General features: G+C 36.5%; 1 protein-coding gene across 2 annotated transcripts in view; it reads right to left on the reverse strand.

Moving 5' to 3' along the window:
• Window positions 1-23312, reverse strand: part of TPD52 (tumor protein D52) — a 76237-nt gene that overhangs the window by 21310 nt on the left and 31615 nt on the right. The gene's annotated exons all lie outside the window — the stretch shown is intronic.

The following is a 23312-nucleotide window of genomic DNA, read 5'->3' on the forward strand; positions in this document are numbered from 1 at the left end:
AAGCAGACAGCACATCCAACAATTGAAAGAAGTTTAATGGGAAAAGGCCACCCCAAAACATGCATTCAGATATGATTTTACAGGACTTGAGCACTAACACATAAATGTATGCTAATTTCTGTAACTGTAAGGGTAAACTGCTGCTTTATTATGTGTTTTATGAATGTTTACACAAAATAATTACACAAAATTTTAATACAATATGTGATATACTGTGTGCTGTGTTTTATGATGTTTTTACTATTTTTTGCTATTTGGGAGTTTCTTAAGACTTCAGTAAAAGGATAGTTTTATATAGGCAAAACCAAACAAAGCACACATATGTTTTTCAGGTTTATTTCAATATTGTTATCGTCAGGAACAACAACTCCAGGTAGAATCTACACACCCTACACAATCCACTGGAAAGGTCCTTTGTGGCTGCTACCCCCCAGGAGATCAACAGGTAGGGGCTAGAAGTTTGACTTTCTAAGTTACAGCCCCCTGTCACTTAGGTTAGCTCCCACCCATCTATTTTTTGAAAGATGGTGAAAACAATGGTTTTTTGAATTGCTGCTACTGTATGAATATTTATGTTCTTATGGTGTTGTACAGTTTGTAATACTGTAAGCTGTGTAGACTCTAGTAGAAGAGGTGGCACGCATGAGGCACGCATGAATAAATATTGCATTGAGACTAGGGAAGTTTTTACAGCCCAGTTCTGAGAAAGATTTTGAAAGTTGCATTCCAATTCTGAGGGTCCAAAGGCTGGTTGGAAAGTGCCAAAAAGACACTTCCAAAATAAGCAAGATCATCAGTAGCATAAGCTTTTTCTCCAAATGCCTATTTAGGAAGTACGTACAGGTAGTCCTTGTTTAGTGATGGTTTGTAGTTACGATGGTGATAAAAAAGTAACTCTGTGACCAATCCTCAAATTTATGACTTTTGCAAGTCTGTAAAACAAAGAAAAGCTGAAGTAAGATCGTAAACACAGCTGCAGTTTCACTTAGCAACTGCTTCGCTTAATGATCAAGTTGCTGGTCCCAACTGTGGTTATTAAACGAGGGCTACCTGTAAGGATGTTTGTTACATGCATCACTTCCATACACATTAATGTTTATTTATTTATTTGTTGAATTTTATTACACCCATCTCCCCCCCAAAAGAGGGACTCTGGGCGGTTTAAAAGGTAAAGGTAAAGGTTTCCCTTGACGTAAAGTCCAGTCGTGTCCGACTCTAGGGGGCGGTGCTCATCTCCGTTTCTAAGCCTTGGAGCCGGCGTTGTCATAGACACTTCCGGGTCATGTGGCCAGCATGACTCACGGAACGCCGTTACCTTCCCGCCGAAGCGGTACCAATTAATCTACTCACATTTGCATGTTTTCGAACTGCTTGGTGCGCAGGAGCTGGGACGAGCAACGGGAGCTCACCCCGCCGCGCGGTTTCGAACCGCCGACCTTCCGATCGACAGCTCAGCGGTTTAACCCGCAGCGCCACCGCGTCCCTGGGCGGTTTACAGAAACAAAATTTAAAATTCAATGTCAATATAAATACAATAATAAATAGACAATAAAAATATAAAATGTAATAAAATCCAGATGGCTAAAACTTGTGTTTCAGTCCGTGAGTATAAAAGATCGTCCTAGGGCACTAGCCATGCCCACGAATGGCTGTTCCCCATCCTGCTCCAGGCATGATGGCAAAACCAGGTTTTTAGCTTTTTGAGGAAGTCCAGGAGCGAGGGGGCTTGTCTCACCTCTGGGGGAAGAATGTTCCAGAGGGCGGGAGCTACTACAGAGAAGGCCCGCTTCCTGGACCCCATCAGATGGAATTCCTTTATGGATGGGGTCTGTAACATGCCCTCTCTGCATGACCGGGTGGGATGGGTCAATGTGATAGGGATGAGACGGTCCCTCAGGTAACCTGGACCCATGACATATAGGGTTTTAAAGGTGATAACCAACACCTTGAATTGGACCTGGAAGCAAACTGGGAGCCAGTGCAGCTCACATAGCAAAGGTGTTACATGTGCCAACCTTGGGGGACTTAAAATTGCCCATGTGGCTGCATTCTGGACCAGTTGTAGCTTTCAGATATTCTTCAAAGGTAGCCCCATGTAGAGTGCATTACAGTAGTCTATATGGGAGATGACCAGGGCATGAGTGACCATTCGAAGGGCCTCTCAATCCAGGAAAGGGTGTAACTGGCGCACAACACAAAGTTGAGCAAAGGCCCTCCTGGTCATGACTGCTACTGCTCTTTAAGCAGGAGCCGTGAGTCCAGGAGGACCCCCAGGTTACGCACCGGTTCTGTATGGGCAGTGCAACCCCATCCAGAACCAAGAATGACAATTTCCCAGATACCAAGGAGACATTAATCCACAGCCACTCCACCTTACCAGGGTTCAGCTGAAGCCTGTTGTTCCCCATCCAGGCCCCCATAGCTCAACGTTATCAGTTTTCCCATAAAGGCTACTCAGTGGTAAGCAATGAACTCTTCAACAGAGTTGCAGAATCTTTTGCAAAGTTTCAAATGCAATTGGTGCTGTCTGATTTTGCTTCATGTTATTTAATTCTGTTAAGTTGGCGCTATCTATCCATACTAATAAGTGAGTCTCACTAGAATTAGTAAGATTTATTCCTTCATAATATGTTTAAGATTATAATCTCTTTAGGGAGAACTAAATCAAAAATCTGCTATACAAATAATATAGCAGAAGGTTCTTTCACATTCTGTTTTCCCAGTGAATATAAAATCAATTACAGAATTACTTTTTCTGTAGAATGTATGGATAAATTGCTAGGATTGCAGTCTTTTTAAACAGAATTAAATAACATGAAGCAAAATCAGACAGCAACAATTGCATTTGGAACTTTGCAGAAGGTTCTGGGGGAAAAAAAGAGAAAAATACCTTTGCCTCCACCTTCCATCACCTTAATACCTACTTACATACATACAAACCACATACAAAGAGCACACAAAATATCAGCAGGAAAAAGGCATTTATCTTTTGTACGTCATACTTTACATATTAGAATGTATTTCTCTTTAATTTGTTGATCTCTGTTTTACTTGCCAGCTAAAGGCAGTAATGAAATTGAAGCTGAAATACGTATTAGAACTTTCCCAAATTTAGCTAGGCTCATTCAGAAATCCCTCTATCGGGCTCCTAGCAATTGTTCAAGTAAGTAATAAACTACTAAGGTCAAGGATGAAAAAAGAATAGCCAGCCCGGCTAAGGCTGTTAATTTATCATTACCCCTTCATTATCAGCTGTCTTTGCCTGCAAAAGGATCATACTTTTAGCAACAGGAGAAAGATAAATCCTCTACTGATAAATGGCATAAGTACCTTAGAGTTAAAAAGGAAAGATGAAGACAAACTGGTCTTGGTAAGAACAAGGTGGAGTCATTCAAAGAAAGTTAATGATTTCGGTTGTTTGGGCTGAGGATTTTTCTAGGGTAGGGCTTTGCTATGAGACTGTTCTTTGCCACATTTTTCAGTCTCAAGAAATTTGTGACACTCGTTACATATTTCCTTTCACATATATTAAATATATATGATTAATTTTCCCTCAGTTCAAAATAACTTTAGCCAATACTATTAAGATTTTAGCAAACAAATCAATTTATACTAAAAATAAGAACTATACAAGGTATAAATAACTGAGAAAACCCAGATGCTGTTCACAATACAACCAATACAAGATTAGGCTTACATTACTTTTAAAGCATGGCAGAACATTTGCAATAAAACAGTAATTCATAATCTTATTTGTGGCAGTTTAAGAAATTTTAATTCAGTTTAATATTCTGTTTTGTTAAATACCATAGGGTTAGGTCAGACATAAAATTTCAGGGCAATTGAAAGTAAATCAAAACTGGTTTCAGTATATTCCCTTTTTAAAAAAAATAACTAGCTTATCTCTTCATAGACATATTATTTGAAAATATCTTATGCCAAATATTACATATCTCTAGGTAATTTTATACAGAACTATCAGCATCTAAAAACGGTTTTCTCTTATTTCCCCAAATCTCACAGGTCTGTCTTTTCACTGCACCGTATGGATTTAAAGGTTAGTGAGCTCTCACTGTAAAGTCCTTCAGCTATGTATTACTGTCATTAAGAAAGACTGGTTATTTTTTAGAGCTTGGCTACAAATTATATTATACTAGACTAGATTGATATTCCTCAATCATGTAGTATAGTAGTCTAGAAAATAGGAGACCATCACAATAAACATAGCAGGGCATACAGTTATTTTTATTGGACAGTCATATAGTCATGCAATTAATTTGGCATATATTTGCGAAACAAATGAACAACCTGGTTTGAATCGAACATGTAGTATCCAAACACCATTTGACAGTGTGTTATTGTACATTCCATTTATTACAGCACCACCTATAGGCCCCAGCTAGTTAAATATGGATTCTTGCTCTACTATATGCTGTTAAACACAGGTTTTTGAAGTCTAAACTCATGAGACCCAACCAGCTTTACTGGCCAAATTTTCAGTGAAAATTAACATAACTAATAATTATAGTAAGTAATCTGATTATGATATTGCAATCTCATTAAAAAAAAAATCAAAGCCTACACATCTAGCAAAACTGAAGTTTTGTGTTTTGGCAAATATTTGAAATGTACAGTTTTGGTTTGGCTTGCTGTGGAATGACGACACATTCTACCAATATTATTATGTATCAATACTTGGTACAATGAAGAATTGATTATTTGCTAATGGACAGTTTCTTACCTTGGTAGAGGGATTTGGGATGCAATAAAGCCTCTCTGCTTGCAGTTGAATGGGCAATATAGTTCGCCAATTTCTCTTCTTCCTTGCAGCTCTAATGCTACTGCACCTGTTTTCTGGAAAGTTCTCCAACCCTCCAGAACCATTTTGTCTGATTTTTTTAAAAAGCAGATTATAACTATTTAAAATAAAGTTTCATAGAGAACTAAGTTAAAAGCAGACTGAATTTTAAGATTCTGTGTCTTCCTGGAGAGCATACTAAACTTGCTGAAAGAAAGGTCAGTCTATGAAAAATCAATTTTTAATTCAATTATGAATTTAAAAGATTAGGTCATTTCAAAAATGTTTGAATAAGTATGATAACTATTTTCTTATCATGTTTAGAAACTATCACTGCAAGAAAGGAGGAAATGTTCTGTAGCTAGGCTTATCAACATATACAACAAACCACACAATAATCGCTAAATCTAAGTGTGAGTAAGATTAATTGCATCTCAGTAGCTCTTTTATTTGACATCTCAGAACTGCTTTCAGCTTTCCCACAATATCAAATTCCATGTGTGTACACACCAAACACTTAAGAGATAATTCATTTCACTTTCAACTACTTTTTCAAACAAACTTTTCTAAATAAAGGCATTTATCTACATTTAAGTGGCAGGTGAAATTCTAGCACACTTCTCAATAAAAAGAACAGGGAGGCTTTACTCTTTAACAAAAGATTTGAGGTACGTATTAGTGGTACCAGCAATCTAGAAATACCCTTGGGCCACAGAATTATTTTCTCACACTCTAACAAAAGAGGAAAAGTAGTCATATAAAGTGATTTTGTCTACTCATATATTAGAGTCATCTAATCACTTATTAATACTATACCTCTGTACACCTAAATAATATTTAAAAAATGGCTCTCTGATTCAGAAGATGCCTGATTTGGAAATGAAGTAATGCTTGACTTAATCAGGAAAATAGGCATTCATTAACTATGATGTGAAACTTTTAATAGCATTAATTGTGAAAGCTTTGTTAATTACTATAATCTCACAAAAATTATATATCTATATCAAAAATCAGTAATGTCAAGAAAACAGAAGTCCACCATTTGATATACCCAAATCGAAGTTAGACATCAACATTTGTCACTAAAGGATTCGATGTGCACATTTGCATAGAAGCCACCCATTTTATCATCTGTAGCTGCTCTCATATCCTGTTAGGCCTTTTGTTTCTTTACTTTCCAATATATTGCAAACCATTTAGGCAGCTGATAATAAATAATGGTTGTTAATATTATCAACTGGCTCCTAGGCCCTTTCTCTGAGCCCTTCATTTAACTTTTCAATAACTCAATAGATAAATTGAGCACATTTTTGTACTGAAACACCTAGTTTTACACTGCTTTAAGGAAGAATTCCTTTAGATCCATACCCACATGTTTTTAATCATTTAAGTTTGTTCAGAACATGATAAACTTGAAATAAATTGGGTGATACTTTTGACTTAACCATATCTAAATTGTTTAGGCTCACCATAACAGATGCATTTTACAACTGGGAGAAAACAGCATTATTATGATTTACCCCAAAATCAGTGCAAGGTTACGTGACTGAGCCACAGTTGTAGAGTTCTGTTACTACTATAGAAATAGAGTTCTGTTTCTCAAACAGAAACAAACATCTGGAACTATTAACATACTGTAGTTAGAGTAAAATACGCAGAGAGTAATTTATAATCCAGTATTTGAATATCTCAGACCCTAATCCTAACCCTAGACTGATATTCTGATATTCACACACCTATAGATTGAGTGAAGCGTACTGTATATTTCCCTTATATTTTGCTTCACATACTTTTGGGTTCATTAACGTTCACTTCCAGTTTCGCCGCACAGTTTAGTACACTGATTAAATTCTAAACTGTCACTCATATTAAGTGCTTATTTTTCAACTTCTTAACCCACTATTTATACAAACCTCATTTTAAACAAACCATATTTAGGTTTACAAATGATACGCTAAATTCAGAAAATATAACACCCTGCAGTCAATTTTAACTATGAGCAAGAGCTTCTATCCTTTTTGCCATCTTTCAGTGGAAGATGTGGAAGAGCCCAAGGTTCACTATAGCATTTTCTCATCATGTAAAGCACGAAATGTTGCAGATTATTTTTATTTAAATGTGATATTTATTAAATTTTGATTCTACTACCTCTATTAAGAGCACTTAGGAATAGACTAAGAAACGAAATATATCAAAAAGTCCTCTGGGTTATCTCTGCACATACATCCTTTTCATGAAGACTAAAAGCTAATAAATATAAATGTGATCTCTAACCCTATAAAAAGAACTGGTCCTACATAGAAAAACTGTTTAAACTATAGGAAAAAAACATTTCAACATGACTTTCTCCTACTGGAGAGAAATATTCATTTCTAAGACAACAGTGATCTTTATAATTCAAGGTAATAAATAACATTTAAATTAAGAAAGTGAAAAATAGGAAAATCTTTAAATATTTATTCCCAAACCTCTGCTTGCAACATTCATCTTTTTATTTTTTAAGAACTTGTTGAGGATGCTAGAAAAAAAGCATTAAGGTTTCCCACTTCTATAACAAAAGGCATTTCTCTCAATACCAAGATCTTCTCATGCCTTACTACTTACATTTGAAAACACTCTTTACCCAGAAAGTTTGTATTAAAATGTACAAGAGGCTCAATAGTGTAATGCACTGTGTCACTGCAGCCTCATCTGAACAATGGTCAGTATTATCATATAGAAAAAAACGAGTACAATAGTATATTAAATATCCTGTTGTGTTCTTGGCCTCTCTCCACATCCTCTATTTTAAAGACAAACTCTGGAGTTCTCTGCAGTATTTTGAAGAAAAAGCTGAATGAAGTAGCAAAGTCTGAAGTGGCTTAGTGGTAAGCTTTGACCAATTACCATTGACAGCATGGCTTTATGTTACACATCGTATTTTTAGGCTTTTCACTAATCCCTCTTCTTTTTCATTCCAAACCTTATGTTACTTGAGAATTTGACAGGAAGTTTCAAAAAAGACAAGGCTGTCCACATATTGGCAGCTGATAGCCAGTTCAAACATACCAGAAAGAAGCTTTCATTTAACAAAGAGTAAGCAAACAAATGGTCAAAACAAGTAGAGAAGTACAACTTTCAAACTTAATGAGTTTAATACTCATTACACAAAACAGTTAACTGTGACATATACATAACAGAACTGTACAAAAGCCTCATGCTATACAAAAATTAGTTTATCCTATTAGCTATTGGAAACAGTTATCTGTGACTGAATCCTCAGATTCTAACAGTCAACATATGTAATTAAATACATGATTTGAAATGGAATTCTACAATCAAATATGGGTATAGAGGGAAATCTAGGCAGACATAGGAACAGCCCTACTTTTAAGGATGTACTGCACTTTGGATTGGATTCCAAAAAGGATGCTTCAGAGGTATATACATACCATCTGTTCGCAATTCCTTAAAGAAGCCACATAAGTAATACCAAAATGGTATTTTTACTTCAATTAATTGTATGTTCTAATTATAAATTGTTGATGAGTTCATAAAATATGTAAGTATGTAATTTTAAAAATCACTAGAGTTATGTCCTGGACGTACTCAATAATCTGTATATCTGATACAATATGCAGGTGTGAAGGACACAATAAATTTAGTAAGAGGTGGCAACTTGTTATTTTGAGAACTAGGATAAATTTGAACCTGGAAACATCTAGGAGGCCAGGCCCCAGAAAAAATTCCTGAGATATATAACCATGGCATTAAATTGTTATCCCCCAACCAGGTCTGAAATTTAAATAATCAGCAACATACAACACAGCTTAGAATGAAATGTTACCACAGTTTACAACATCTCAGCCAAAAACAGAAGATTAGGTCTGAGTGGTTATTATCCCAAACTTGAATCTAAGTATGATTTCTGTAATAAATGCTTCAACACCATGGGAGCCATACCAGGTGTCAAATATGGTTTATCTATCTGTTCCAGCTTTCACATATTTCAATTGCTGGAATGGATAAAGATCAATGGAATATATAATAGGCTTCATACTTCCACATAATTTTGGTCTGCACAAGTTGGAAAGCATGTACTGTAGCAAAATATGGCTAAGCAGCATTTCAATTTTATCTCTATAAGATTATGTGAGTAACCTTTGCCTACAAAATATACAACAAACTGTAGACTCCCAAGTTTCCTCAAATAAGATAATCACAATAATTGAAGAGGCTAATATGTACTTACACATACATACATTATAAAGAAAGTGCTAATGGAAACAGCTTAAAAAAATTAACAAAAAGACATCCATTTGCTTGGTATTATTTTAAGAAAACTGTATCATCATTCAACAAATTTGAAGATAATTATAAAATTGAAACCGTTACAATATGATGCAAAGAAATTTGCTCCCATGTTTTTTCAAGTTAGAATTTTACCATAGGTTAGGTCCTTATGTAAAAGATCTGAATTGTTCTTTTGGACTTTCAAAAGAGCATAAACATCTACATTAAATCCATGAACAAATACAGAGCTATACCTGTGAACATGATCTTGCAGAGGAAATCCAGCAGTTCATTTCCAGGGATGTGAAAAACATTATGTTATGAAGCATTCCAACCACAAAATGGGCCACTCTGATCTCAAATGAGGTATTCCAAGTATTCCAGAAATAGTTTTACCTCAAAAAATCCAGTCTTAAAGTGATCCAGAGGCACTATTTTGAAATTAGATCACTTCTCAATCTCTTGGAAGAGGTCCATATTGAGGTCACGCTACTTCTAGAAAATTTGGAAATGCCCATTTTAAGATCGAAATGTTCCATGGCAGACGGTTTAGCACACTTGTCCTAATTTCCTTCATCTTATTTTTATTAATTATAGTTTTACGTTTGAAACAAGACTTACCTCCAAATTCTCTCTCAGTTGATCTGAAAGGGGGACATTACCACTTCAGACAGAAGGCAGATCTAGGTTTGAAGTCTTCTCTTTTGAAAAATCAAAATTGTCCTATACTTTATATGAAAATGAATGCTACATATCAGAAAGAGACTAGGCTAGCCCCCGTTTCTCCAACATGCTAGGTTTTTTACCCATAGAAGATTTTAAAATACTTGGATCTTAATTATAAAATATCAGAGCCATTAACATACATTTCTGTCATAACAAAGTAGTTTGATATGTACCATCCACATTCCTTTATTAACTTCAACTCATTTACAGGTCAAAGCGTTTTGCCACAAAAATGTAAGGCCAACGTGACTATTAGGTCTATAATTGCTTCAATCAACAACAGCCAACTGGTGGATAGTAAAAGTATTTTATCACCTCTCCTTAAAAATACAGTCCCACAAAAAGCTTTCAATAATTAATAATGCTCATAATTATATAAAATAAAAATACCCAGTTTTTTTTAATACCCCAGCATTATTTCTGATTCTGCAGAAGAATCAAGTACTTCCTAATCTAACACCACCCTACTTTGCCCATATATAAGCAATTAGTCATATTACACCTAAGAGGAAACAGATACTTTGGGTTTCTATGCAGTGTTTGCCATCTGTCCTGGACACTCAAGGCAGAATGAGATAATAAGCTGTTCAAAGTTGAAACCACCATCCACAGCAAATTAAACAAAGCTAATCCACATTTGTACATGATAAACTTCTTACCAATAATTAACTTTCATGGACAAGACAATATTGTCTGTTCTAGGCACAGGCTGAGATTTCTACAATAGCATTCAAGGTTTGAAGAAAGCACACAACATAAACAATAGACTGCCACTGAGAATTAAGCTAACATCATGCGGCACCCAGGAGAGTCAATATAGGAAGCTCTAAGCCCTCCTCCAGTACAACTGACACTGGTTAGCCCTAATTCTCACAACCAGGCTATGCAATGCACCAGGTTATTTCCAAGCGTCATTCTATACCAGACTTTTTTCCACACTTCAGTGGTTTCACCTATCTTCCCAGCCTCTGACACAGAGGCAGCAACATTCCCATGGGTCAAAATCTGGATCAGTGATAAAGCCAGGAGTACAGAAACCCAATTCTACTTCCCACTAATGCTGAGGCCTGGTCTCTCTACACCTGGTCTTGTAAGTGTTTCAGCTTGCTCTTCCTCCTCATCTGAGGATGATTCATAAGACTATAGCAAGATACCACCATATAATTGGCATTACTTGCATTGCTTTTCCAAAATTACATTAGATCCTCTATCTTGTTAGGTTTCAACAGGTAAAAAGTTTTGGCTATATGTAAACATTTCTTGCTTGTGGACAAATTAATTAATTACATTCAATTTCACTTGAAATCATAAAAGTTGATATCAGACCACAGTGACTGAATCATGCAGCTGTCAGCATGGACAACATGGTTCCAGCCCTAAGCTTGCTCTGACCTCACAGCGGAGCCTGAGAATCTGTCAGAAAGGTGCTCTCACAGTGCAAGACATCAAGTAACAGCTGCATAGGTTAAGCATACTGTGGCAGTTTTTGCTTTGTTTTCAATATTGCTCTGAACAGAGTCTACATCTCATATTTAATAGCACCCTGGCAAACACTGCATTCTGAGGAGCAGAAGCAATCAGATATCTCATAATTCTACGAGCATTTGTTTTTACTCAGAAATAAATCAAGACAAGTTGCATTCATCAGTACTTAATGAACTTCCCCATTTTTGTGAATAGTACTCTCTCCAAGGCAAACATTGTTTCCTTCTTTTTAAACAAGGAGTCTGGCTTATGAAGTGTTCTACCAACCCTGAGATTAGATTAGATAAGATTCTGCCTGCATCACCAATGCCTGTCCTGTATGTACTGTCTCATACATTTGTTTGTTCATTAAGTTACTTGCAGTTTTTATGTACACTATCTTGAGCCTAATAAAATATGGAAAGGCCTCACGGATCAAGCTAAATGCTTTTCTACTCCTGCATTTTGTGTCCAGCAGTGACCAATCATATGCATCTTCCAGGAAGCTCACAAATAGGGCCTCAGGGCAATAGCCTCTTCTACCGCTGTTTCCTAGCAACTAGTATTTCACGCATGCTGACTTTGATTCTAAATTATGGCAAGAGGCAATGGATCACCAAATAATATGTAATGTTAATGAAACTGCTGTAAATTAAACAATCACAGCAAAACCAACCCCAAAAAGTCACGTCACGGGCCTGAAAAATATCATACATTAGACAATTCTCTACCGGCGTACCAAATAAGTGATTCATTTAATCACTTCAGAGGAAAATTTAAACTACTTTGGAAATATGACTGATGCTATCCATGTCCTACTTTTTTTTAGTCAAAATGCATTTGAAATAGGAGCTGTAAAATGGAGAAGGAATGAAACTTCCATTCACAACCAGTTTGCTTTTTGTTTTGAGCAGACACCTCCTGGACTCAAGACTGTTAAAATGACTGAAAATAGAACTGCTTACACAACTAAAGGCTAAGTCAAGACAACAGACCATTTTGGAAAGATGCTATTAGATGGATACTCCCCATGTCTAGCATCACTGGTTGACCTTCACAAGCCTCCACAAAAATCTGGTAATCTGATAAATATTGAGAATATTTATCTGGAACAACAAACAAGGAAAAGCTACTTTTACTGGATGTTTCTGCCCCTACAACTGGTCTTGGCCAATAAAATGCTGGGGGTTTTGTTGGGGCAAGTGGAAAGACATAAAAAGGCCACACAAAAGGCAAGAAAATTAGGGATGTCCCTACATTAGAGAGTTGAGCCTTCAACTTTTTCTTCCAATTCTCCTTTATTTTTCCCCCTTTCCCTTTTATATCATTTTATATTATTTCTCATTTAATAAAGCTTAGGTTTCACTATTCTGTTTTTTAAACAATTTTCTTCACTTTCCTTAGGAACTAATCTTTCTGCCTGGAACTTCTTGAAGACTTTGAACCGATTCTCCCTTCTGTGTCTAAAGGAGCCTACCCTTCTGCTATAAATTAAATAAAAGCTTATATATACCTAACCTTTAAAAAAAAACACTGCTATGTAGCTGAAACTTACACAATTTTTAATTTCTCTAGCCAAACTAGTGAAAGTTTAGGTGGAACTAGAATTAAAATTCTTCTAATTTTGCTTGTTATAATTTTGGATAACTGTTTTACAGATAGAGCAACAGTGCTGAGATGAAGTAATAAGAGTTAAATATGTATGTTGCATGTTTATAAATGATTCCTTGAAGCTCCCATCTATAATTTACCCTTCCTTTTTATTAAACATATTTTGAAAAATAGTCACTTTTGTAAATTGGAATATTTATTGTTTCTATTCTTTTGAATTTTTAAATGCTTTTTTCAGAAAGTGATCAGTGCCTGAACTTGTCACTCTCTCTTGTCTACAGAAAAAAAAACTCATTTTAAACCAATTTCAAGCCTTTGCTACTGTCATTAGGATAGGACTGGCTTAAGGCATATATTTACCATTGAAATTTTCTGACTTTCTCCCTCAAAGAGGAGCATGACTATAGAAACCTATTGTAACAACAACCATTACATGTTGTTAGATGTTTGGACACCCTTTCAGTCTCTAAGAAGTACTTTGCATCCCTTCTTCTTGCAAAATACAAACCTCTAAATGTTTTCTGTAGCCAGTTTAGAATTTCTCCATTCTTGCTTTTGGAATTTCTTCCCACTCTTCCTTGAAAGATTCTTCTAGTTCAGAAATATCCCTGGGTCTCCTTGCACGCACTGCATATTTTGAGATTGGCTTACAGATTTTAAGTAATATCCAGGTCTGGGATCTGTCTAAGTACTTCATGGAAGATTTGGAGATCTGTTTTAGAACACTACCTTGCTGAAATTTCAGCTTCAAATTCTTCTTCGACTGTAGGACATTAACTTCTAGGATATGTTCAGTTATATCCATTTTTTTTTCTCCAGCTGCATAACATTACATGTGTCACAGACTGCCACACAATCCCAAACATAATAAAATCACCTTCATGCTTAATAGTTGACAATATGTTTTCTTCAAATGCTTCACCCTTTATCACCCAAATGTATTATTGTGTAGTTGTAGCTAAGCAGTTCAATTTTTACTTCATCAATCCAAAGCAGTTTGTTCAAAACTGTTTCAGGCTTTTCAAGGGTTTGCTATCTGCTTCCATACATTAAACAATGACTTTTATGATGAGGGTGGAGAAGAGATTTCCTTCTGACAACTCTCTGACGTGGTTTAATTTTATACCAATTTGAGAGCACTTGTAGCAGTGATTTTTCTTGGTCTTCCAGATCCTGCCTTAACTTCAAGTGTTCCATGTAGCTTCCAATTCTGAACAATGTTTTTCACAGCTGAAACACTAGACACACACACACACTACATGTATATGTATATATTCCCTTCTCATTCCTATGGGTGGTATGTGTGATAGATAGATAGATAGATAGATAGATAGATAGATAGATAGATAGATAGATAGATAGATAGATAGATAATCTTCCCCATGCTCCACAACAGTAAATTATTTTCATTTGCAAATGCTCTGACAGCAACTTAGAGCAGCCCATAATAGTTAAAAGTAGACAGAATAACAATCACAATGTAAGAGTCTAGAAGGGTCAGGATACTTTTCACCTGTGGAATTGTTTTCACTGCCTAATGAGAACTTTGAATAATAAACACACAAACAAACAAACAAACTTATTATATTGTTATTTTAACCTTATATGCTGTCCAGAGTCACTATCATGAGACAGGTGGTCATATAGATCAGCCAATCTCACTTAGGGGCTTTATTAACAAATTTACAGTAAAAAAAAAAAAAAGTTCTAAATCAACTGAAAATGTGTCCAAGCTTCCACACCTGCTGTATTCATTATTCTCTGATTTTGAATCTATAAATAACTAAAATTAATAGTAAGCAAGCATTAACATTTGCTAAAAGCTGTCATGTTCAACTTTGCACCATGCAGAGGTTATGTCAGCTTCTGCTCACTGCACTGAAACACAAAATCTGACCAGAGGTCCCTAAATTTTTGCCTGCAACTAAAGGAATCTAAGGATAGCTTAAGACTTGGAAATACAGCCATTTCTTTATTTATGGTACAATCTGAGAAAAGTGATATATTTTCCAATATGAAATTAATCCATCTACTCTGCAATGTCATATACAGGCAGTCCTCAATTTACGACCATTTGTTTAGCAACCGTTCGAAGTTATGATGGTGCTGAAAAAAGTGACTTGCGACTGGCCCTCACACGGCCAGTGCGGCATCCTTGCAGTTACGTAATCAAAATTAGGGCACTTGGCAACCAGCATGTATTTACAATGGTCGCAGCATCCCGGGGTCACATGATCACTGTCTGTGACCTTCCCAGCCGGCTTCCGGCAGGCAAAATCAATGGAAAACCATGCAATTCACTTAACAACTGCATGATTTGCTTAACCACATGATTAATTTAACAATCGCAGTGATTGGCTTAATGAATGCAGCAAAAAGAGGTTGTAAAGTTGGGTGCAGTCATGTAATGCTTCACTTAACAACTGCACCACTTAATGACAAATTTTCCAGTCCTTACTGTAGTCATAAGTCAAGGACCACCTGTAAACTTTATTTCAAAGTAGGAAAGATGTCATTTGCTTTATATCTGCATAACGTTTTTTTCCTCATTAAACGTATGTACAAGCAATGATACTACAATAGAAAAGACCTACTGACAACAAATACTACAAATTTCTTCTATTGTCTTAAGAAAAAAATATTTTCTGATTGATGGCTTTCTGCCAAAATCTATTAATATTCTTTAGACGTCAAAACCAAGAAATATATTTATCCCAAAGGGCATTACAAACATTGCAAGCAATCTTAAAGCAACATATTGTACTTTACACATGGAATCTGGAGCAAAATGAATTATAGTTTCATGTAATAACATGTCAAGGTGAATCTGCTGTTTCAGTTATAGGAATGGGGGAAAAAGCAGACTATGCTAATGAAATTACAAGCAGGCCTAGAGATTTTATACTGCACAAATTCTGCAGAGACAAAAATACACAATTGAAAACCATTTCAAATTTGTCTTAAATTTGAAACAGACTACTTCAATAAACTGATTGGTTTAGACCTTTGTTTCATTTGAAACACTCTTGTTTTGAATTAGCCACACTTCTGAAATGCTTGAAACAGCCTGCTTCAAATGTGAAATGACTGTTTTGAATTTTGAAACAAATTCTAAACGTGGTAGTTCTAATTCAAATTGTTTGAATTCAGAACATTTTCCATGTACCTGAAACAATTCTCAGAGTAGCAGGCAATTTGATAGCCACATGACTCAGGAAATGCTTGGCAAATAAGCAAATTTTTAACTGGAAGCAAAATTATCTGTGCATGCAACATGCCTGATTCTGACTGGGAGATTATTCTGCAGTGTAGATGCCATAGCAGAAAATGCCTTCCTATGTACTACCATTAAATGGCTTGGTCAGCAAAACATCCTCCACAAAAAGACTAAAGGTACAAAAAACATTTTTTCTTTTACCAGTATGGTGCAGTTGTTAAGGTGTATCTCAAGTCCAAGTCTACCTTCCTGGGTGACTTTGGGTCAGTTACTATCTCTCAGCCCAACCTACTCCACAGAGATCCTGCTGTGGGAAGAATTGGAGCAGAGGATGCTGTATATGCTGCCTTGAGCTCCTGGAGGAAAGGAGGGACATAAACGTACTAAAGAACTAGATGAAATTAACAGGTACTGCATCCTAATCTCAACTTCAAGGCCAACATGCAGAATTCCAAACTGTGAAAAGTTTTGCACACAAAAGCTAGATTATTGGGGTGGTTAACAAATATAGTAAATCAATTAATAAAATAAATTAATCACAGAGCTTCAGCACTAGAGTTAAATATTTGAATGAGATGCTACTGAATTAGCTGCAGTTTCCAAAGAAACTTAACTCCAGTTTTGAATTTACCATTATGTGGATTAGTATGACTTGGCTATCTCTGTCAAAGAAAGTTATACCAGCTACAGTTGTAACAGGAATTCTAAACCACTAAGGCCACTGGCAAGGCCTCTAGTAACAAAGACAAATCTTGAAGCACCCACAGACTTTTCTTCATACTGAAAAGCCTAGTTATCCACCTCTATGATTCAATCTATCTGCTGATGTATTGAAAAATCTATCTGTGTTACCATTTTTTATTACTGAAGTTCCATCAGGTTGATATAAAAAGAAAGAAAGCTGACAATCATATGGAATTTCTGTCTATAATCATTTAGACCATTTTTTAAACATTCTTATAAGCCTAAATTTGTTTTCCAAATGCAAGTCTCTTTCATCATCAAATTTTCAATACTGTTCGGCCCTAATCAAAGTGTTGCTTTTTAAAACATTTGTCTTTGTTTCCTAAGAATAGACAGGAAACACTACTTTGTATCAGAGCAGGATTTTCAATTGGTACAATGTGTGTCAACCTTATATTACACTGAAAGGCAAGCAATCATATAATTTATTGCCAGAAATGTTATTACCACCTCAGCATACTTGCTACTTAAGGGCTGAAGCCCACACATAATATTGCTTTAAGTAGTGAGCTCCTAGGAACTTGATATAGAGGGATGGTATAACACATATGTGGGCCACAGCAGTGTGTCAGTTATGTGAACAGAAATCACAATAGTATTATAATATGAAAAGAGGTAGGGAGGTACGTTATAACATCTACTTCCCCAAATTCAGCTCATAATAGTTAATAAATTAAATTCTTAATTAATTATTAAAGAAAAATCACTGAAAAAGAGTAAGGTAACATGAATGAGTGCTGCTATCCTTCTTTACATGTATAAAAGTATCCACCTTGTTGACCTGTCTATCTCATTAATCCATTCTCTCCTTATATTTAATATCATTAAAGTCAAGCTTTCAAGAGCTTAGACGTAGTAGAGAAAACCACAAATTTTTCCCCCTTTGGGAGGTAACCAGATGTCAATAGCTGCAGCTGTGACTACATAATTACCTGTTTGCATTAACATAGACCACAGTTTAGATTTAATAGGTCAGATGACAATGCAGCAAAATGCATTTACCCTATGATTACCCCTTTTCAAACATTCTCTCACTCGCAACTTCGACCCTGGGAACATTTCAGGCACAGACTTGGGTCAATAAGAAACATTGGCCGGCACAATAGGCCTTGCCTCAAACAGCGCTGTTGACAGACACCAGCACAAAGGAAGTGAATAGAGTCCCCCTCAGTTCTCACACAGAGCGAAGAATGACTCAGTGTACTGCTGCTTTGGTGCACTGTTTGTACAGTGTATACAGCTTTTGTCCTCAGCCACTGTTCCTGGCTCAATGCAGGCTAAAGAGCCTAGGAAATGAAGGAGGAAGAATAGCTCTGCACTCTTTCCTGCAGCCAACAGAATATCCATATGCACATGACAAGGTGAATGAAAAGCCTAAAGTCACCAGTTGACTCTCTCCCACCTTAATTACTCCCACAGCACCTCTTGGACTTCTATTGAAGCTCCAGCTGTACATACTCAGAACAATTTTGCCTACTAGAATATTAGCCTGAGATTCCTTTCCCCTTGAAAACGTTTCTCCTGTTAGTTCTGGTACATCAGTAAATTATTGTATCATTGGGACATCTGAGAATTGGAAACAGAGAAGTGCACCAGAATTCTGAGCACACATTTAAAGAACTGTCAGTAGAAAACAGAGAAAAATGAATTAGGTACAGATAGCTTAGTATATAAATAATTGCCATGCATGGTCCTTTTAAAAAGTACAAACACTCACAGAATATATCCCTGATAGTTATTAGCTGTTGTAGTTAAGAAGGTCACATTCTGATGTGGTGTTTCCTGAATTAGTAGAAATTAGAGCAAATATGACTAGATGACTTCCTCCTCTCTCTTTATGAGTTTTCTATGGGCATTCAGGTGGTCTATGTGCTGGATAAATTATATTTTAATTTGATCAAGAACAATACAGTACACCTTATGTCTGAACAATCTCAAGGAAAAAAATGCTTATGTTGAAAAATCTTGCCCAAGATCTTGCTCCGTAACAAAATATTGAAATGGGATTAAGTAGACTCAACTGTGTGTTCACCAAGCATTTTAGACCTGATCTTGTGCATTCAGCTTACAACTCCCAAAATTTTCAGCAAGCATGATCAGTGGAAAAACTGGTCTATAATTGTTTTCGTTCAACACCAGGACAAAATGAATATGTGCAAGAGATATAATTTAATATATAAATATATGTATGAAATTAATAGAGAAAGCAAGTAATCATATCTAAAAATACTGCTATTCCAACTACACTGGGAATTCCACAATTTTCCCATTCCACAATTTTCTTCTTTAGTAGCTATGCCACCTGCTCATTATATCAATTATAGGTACAGACCTGAAACCAGACATTGCTGAGTATCCCCAGTTTTAACAGTAGTGTTCTTGTTCAAAATGTCAGTCAGCTAGAACAGTAGCCTTCTTTAGAGTTGCCAACTGAGAGATTAAGGAAGGAGGGAAAGACTTTCCCTATGGTATGATTTCTCACCAAAAGGGATCAGGATCCAAGCCTCTTGCTTATATCAAATCTGACCATATTACATCTCACTGATAGATAGGATATAGCTTGTGGAGAGAGAGAGAGAGAGAGAAACTTTAGGGAAAAAAAGATGAAGAACACTATTTCCCCTCTTTACTTTCCTTAAGTTTCAACACATACAAAATGGGCTGGGGGGAGAATGGGGGGAGAAAAGAATATTTCTACATAGGGGAAAAGAACAGGATGATTTTTAACTTTTCAATATTGATCACATCAAGCCTCTTCACTTCGTCCAGGATGCTCAAGACAAAGCTACAGAATGCGTTTCAGCCCAAGTACTTCAATCTCCCAAGCTAACTTTCTGTAGGCTGCATATTCCATCAATACTTGGATCATTCCCAATTCTCTCCTGTTGACATATACTGTACATACTTCCAGAATCTCATTCTTATCCTCTCTGTATAGCAATTATACTTTTAAAAAGACTTCCATTGTAAACTGCTTTTGATGTCAACTTACCAGTACTGCAAATACTACAAATACGAAACTGCATTTTACATTTTCATGACCTTAAAATGTGCATATCTGATTTACAGCATGTTGTGGTATATACTCAATCTACCTTAACTGAGCTTGCTAGCCAACCATGCAAACACTCCTCCATGATGCTCCATTTCATCTCACTAAATTCCATCTTTATTCCTTCCAATCCAAAAGAATATTGCAAAGAAATAATGTAGAGGTGTGCTTAGGACTCTGTCTCTGCACGTCCGCAGGACAACTCCCTGAAAACTGAATATAAGAACCAAATTTGGTGAAGGGGGGAGGGGGGGAGAGAAGCCTGCAAAAGAAAGATTAAGTTCAAAATTGGGTCAGATCCAGCCAATGGCTGTACAGTAGACCATTCTAGAAAAAAAAAATCCTCCAATGCAACCCTATGGGATAGGTGGTTGGACTGTGGCTTGGAGCACTGCCAGCATTTCCAATCTAAGCCCCCTCCTTCTTCCTAGTCACATGATCCAGAGCAAAACTATTGGAAAAAATTCCAGGAGGCATCTTCTGCATGCTTTCCCAGCTTGCTTCTTTTTAACTGATGCTATTCTATGATTCTTAAGCATTGCTTAGTCTTTTATTTTTCTGAAGTGGCTATGCTTCTGTTGTACTGTCATAAACCCAAGCACATTTTTTGTTTCTGAAAAATTCCAGCTGGATTTACTATATACCTTGATAACACTTATACCCTTTTGCTCTTAGAGTGATTAACTTTGCAGTACTAAATTAGAATTTTTTTATTGTTATGCACCATTTGATAATAACTTGTTGAGCAGAATTTTGTAGTTATTCAATTTCTTGCACGAAACATACTCATAAATAAAAGATAAATCTGCAGTATAGGTTTTCTGTCATGCTTAAGTTTACATCTGGTGCAATAAAATAGTGTTTATGTGCTTAGCGATTTGATTAATGTACTTGTGAAAGTCATATGCTATACCTGCATATGTAATTGTACTATTTAGGGAAAACTGAATTGTCTATTAATTATAATTTCTATTCTGAGGAAGCTGATTTGTAATGACTTGCCTTTTGTCTCCAAATGTGAACTCTACTAGCTGTCTACAGTATTAAAAAAACATAGTCCAAAAATATTTACAGATTTATGGTTTCATCCATCCCAGCAACACCATTTTTGTGAAACTCTGAACCACAAAAAGCAACACCTCAGTTTGAGGCCGAAAATAACTACTGCAGAACAACAAAGTGGGTGGCAAACAAAAAGTGCACTGTAAGGCATTTAAACAAATAAGATGAACTCCACAAGAGATAAAGAGTTATAATTTCCTAAGTGTACATTACTATAAATAATCCTGGGAGCGATTTGCTGAAAAATGCATAGATTCAGTCTGCAATCACATAGCTAGTCTGTAAAAAATGCAGTCTAGTGTTTGACAGTAGACACAGAGGCACCACATGCATTGTTTGGGCTGAGAGTCACAGTGAATAACACTGTAAAAGCAGCTTTAAAAAAGCCACCTTCTTCAATCTAACCTTCTTTAAACGTAAATAGTTGCTACTTTTTCCATTTCTGTAATCTTTGAAAATAGGACAAGGAGAGCAATCTTGCCAGAGATCTGGGACTTCAGTAGACTATGACAGAAGAACAAGTAAAATAAACCATTTTATCAGTCAACAAAAATTATTAAAAGTCACTGAAAATTACAATAAAAAAAATCCAATACTATTGCCATGCCATTTTTTTTTGTAAAAAATGGGGGGAGGGGAAGTTAAAGGAAAATATAGAAATGCATTCCTATCAGTAAACGTAGTCACTTGTAAGATGAAAGAGAGATATCACCTATATGAAACAATATTTCAGACAAAATTAAACATTTTTCACGATTTGATATTGACCACATCTGAACAGCAGAAACAGTGACTTACATCCTGATCACCCCACTGGCTAATATAGCATGTTCCACATGAAGCAACCTTTGGAGATGACCTGGTGGCCTCTATTCGTCCAGAATGCAACAGCCAGACTAATAAGACCACCCCTCCATAGCAGAAAAATACTACTTTTGAGATTGCTGCAATTTTGAGGCCCAGTTCAAGGTACCAGTTCTTTCTCTGAAGGCCCTTTGCAGCACAGCACTGGGCTCCATGAGGTACTGCCTTGCCAAAGTTGATTCTCAGCCATCATGAAAGAGCCTGCTGAGAGTTCCTCCTCCTCGTGAAGTTCACAAGACTACATGAGGCAACAACCTTCGCTCCAGTGATCCCTGTATAATGCTTGTGGGTGCACATTTGTACATTTTTTCTATGTTGAACTGATTTCCTTTGTTGATTTTGTTCTTTTTAAATTACTGTACATCACTCAGAGATATATGATTGGGGTGGGTAAATAGACAACTATAGTTCATGCACACCCCAACTTGTGAAGGTGAAAGGTCCCCTGTGCAAGCACCGAGTCATGTCTGACCCTTTGGGGGGACGCCGCTTTCGTGACGTTTTCTCGGCAGACTATAGAGCGAGGTGGTTTCCCATTGCCTTCCCCAGCAAGCTGGGTGCTCATTTTACCAACCTTGGGAGGATGGAAGGCTGAGTCGGCCTGAGCCGGCTACCCGAGAGAGAATCCATCTTCCGCTGGGATCGAACTCACAGAGCTAGAATCTGACCATTCAAACTTGGCCACTACTGATAATTACAACTGACTTTTCAGTGAATGTACAACCTAAAAAAATAATGGGAGATTCAAGAATCCTGAAAACCTTATACTATAAATTTAGATGCAGTGCAGTGGGACTCCAGCAATTTTACTGAAAAACATTTAAAAGCCAAGTTATAATTTCAGGGGAAAACTACTATGGTAACATTCCAAAAGAGATGATAGCTTTGGAAACAAGCTATCATGTCCAGATCATTAAGCACAAAGTTGCTGGTGCCATTTAGGTTAGTCTACACGGTACAGGTCTAATGCCCTACAAGGAATTCAATCTAGTGTAATGCATCCATATACGTGTGTGTGTGTGTGTGTGTGTGTAAGTTTTCCCCCCTTTCTCTCTCCCTTTTCAATAGTTTTATTCTTTACACTTGAATAGAACATTGGAAAGAAATTGTGTAAAGGGGCTCAGAACTCTGTCTGTCCCTCTGTCCAACAGCAGATCACTCTCAGAAAACTCTCTGAACAGAACAGGACCAAATTTGGTACAGCGGGAGAAAACAACAAAAGAAAGATCAAGTCTGAAAATGGATGAAATCCAGATCTGGACTATGGACAAAAGCATCTTACAAAATTTTTCCCCAGTGCAGCCCTATGGAGAAGCAGTTGGGCAGTTGTTCAAAATGCAGCCAACAGCTCCATTCTACACCCTCCTGGTCACATGGCCCAGAGCATACAGGGTTCACTCTATGCTTCCTAGTGCACACATACAAACAAACCACAAAGAGCAACATGAGGAAAAAAGTAGAAACACATATAGAGAGAGACATGTTACTTCAGTACACAGAAG

The sequence above is a fragment of the Candoia aspera genome, chromosome 3 (genome assembly GCF_035149785.1).
Source record: "Candoia aspera isolate rCanAsp1 chromosome 3, rCanAsp1.hap2, whole genome shotgun sequence".
Classification (NCBI taxonomy): Eukaryota; Metazoa; Chordata; class Lepidosauria; order Squamata; family Boidae; genus Candoia; species Candoia aspera.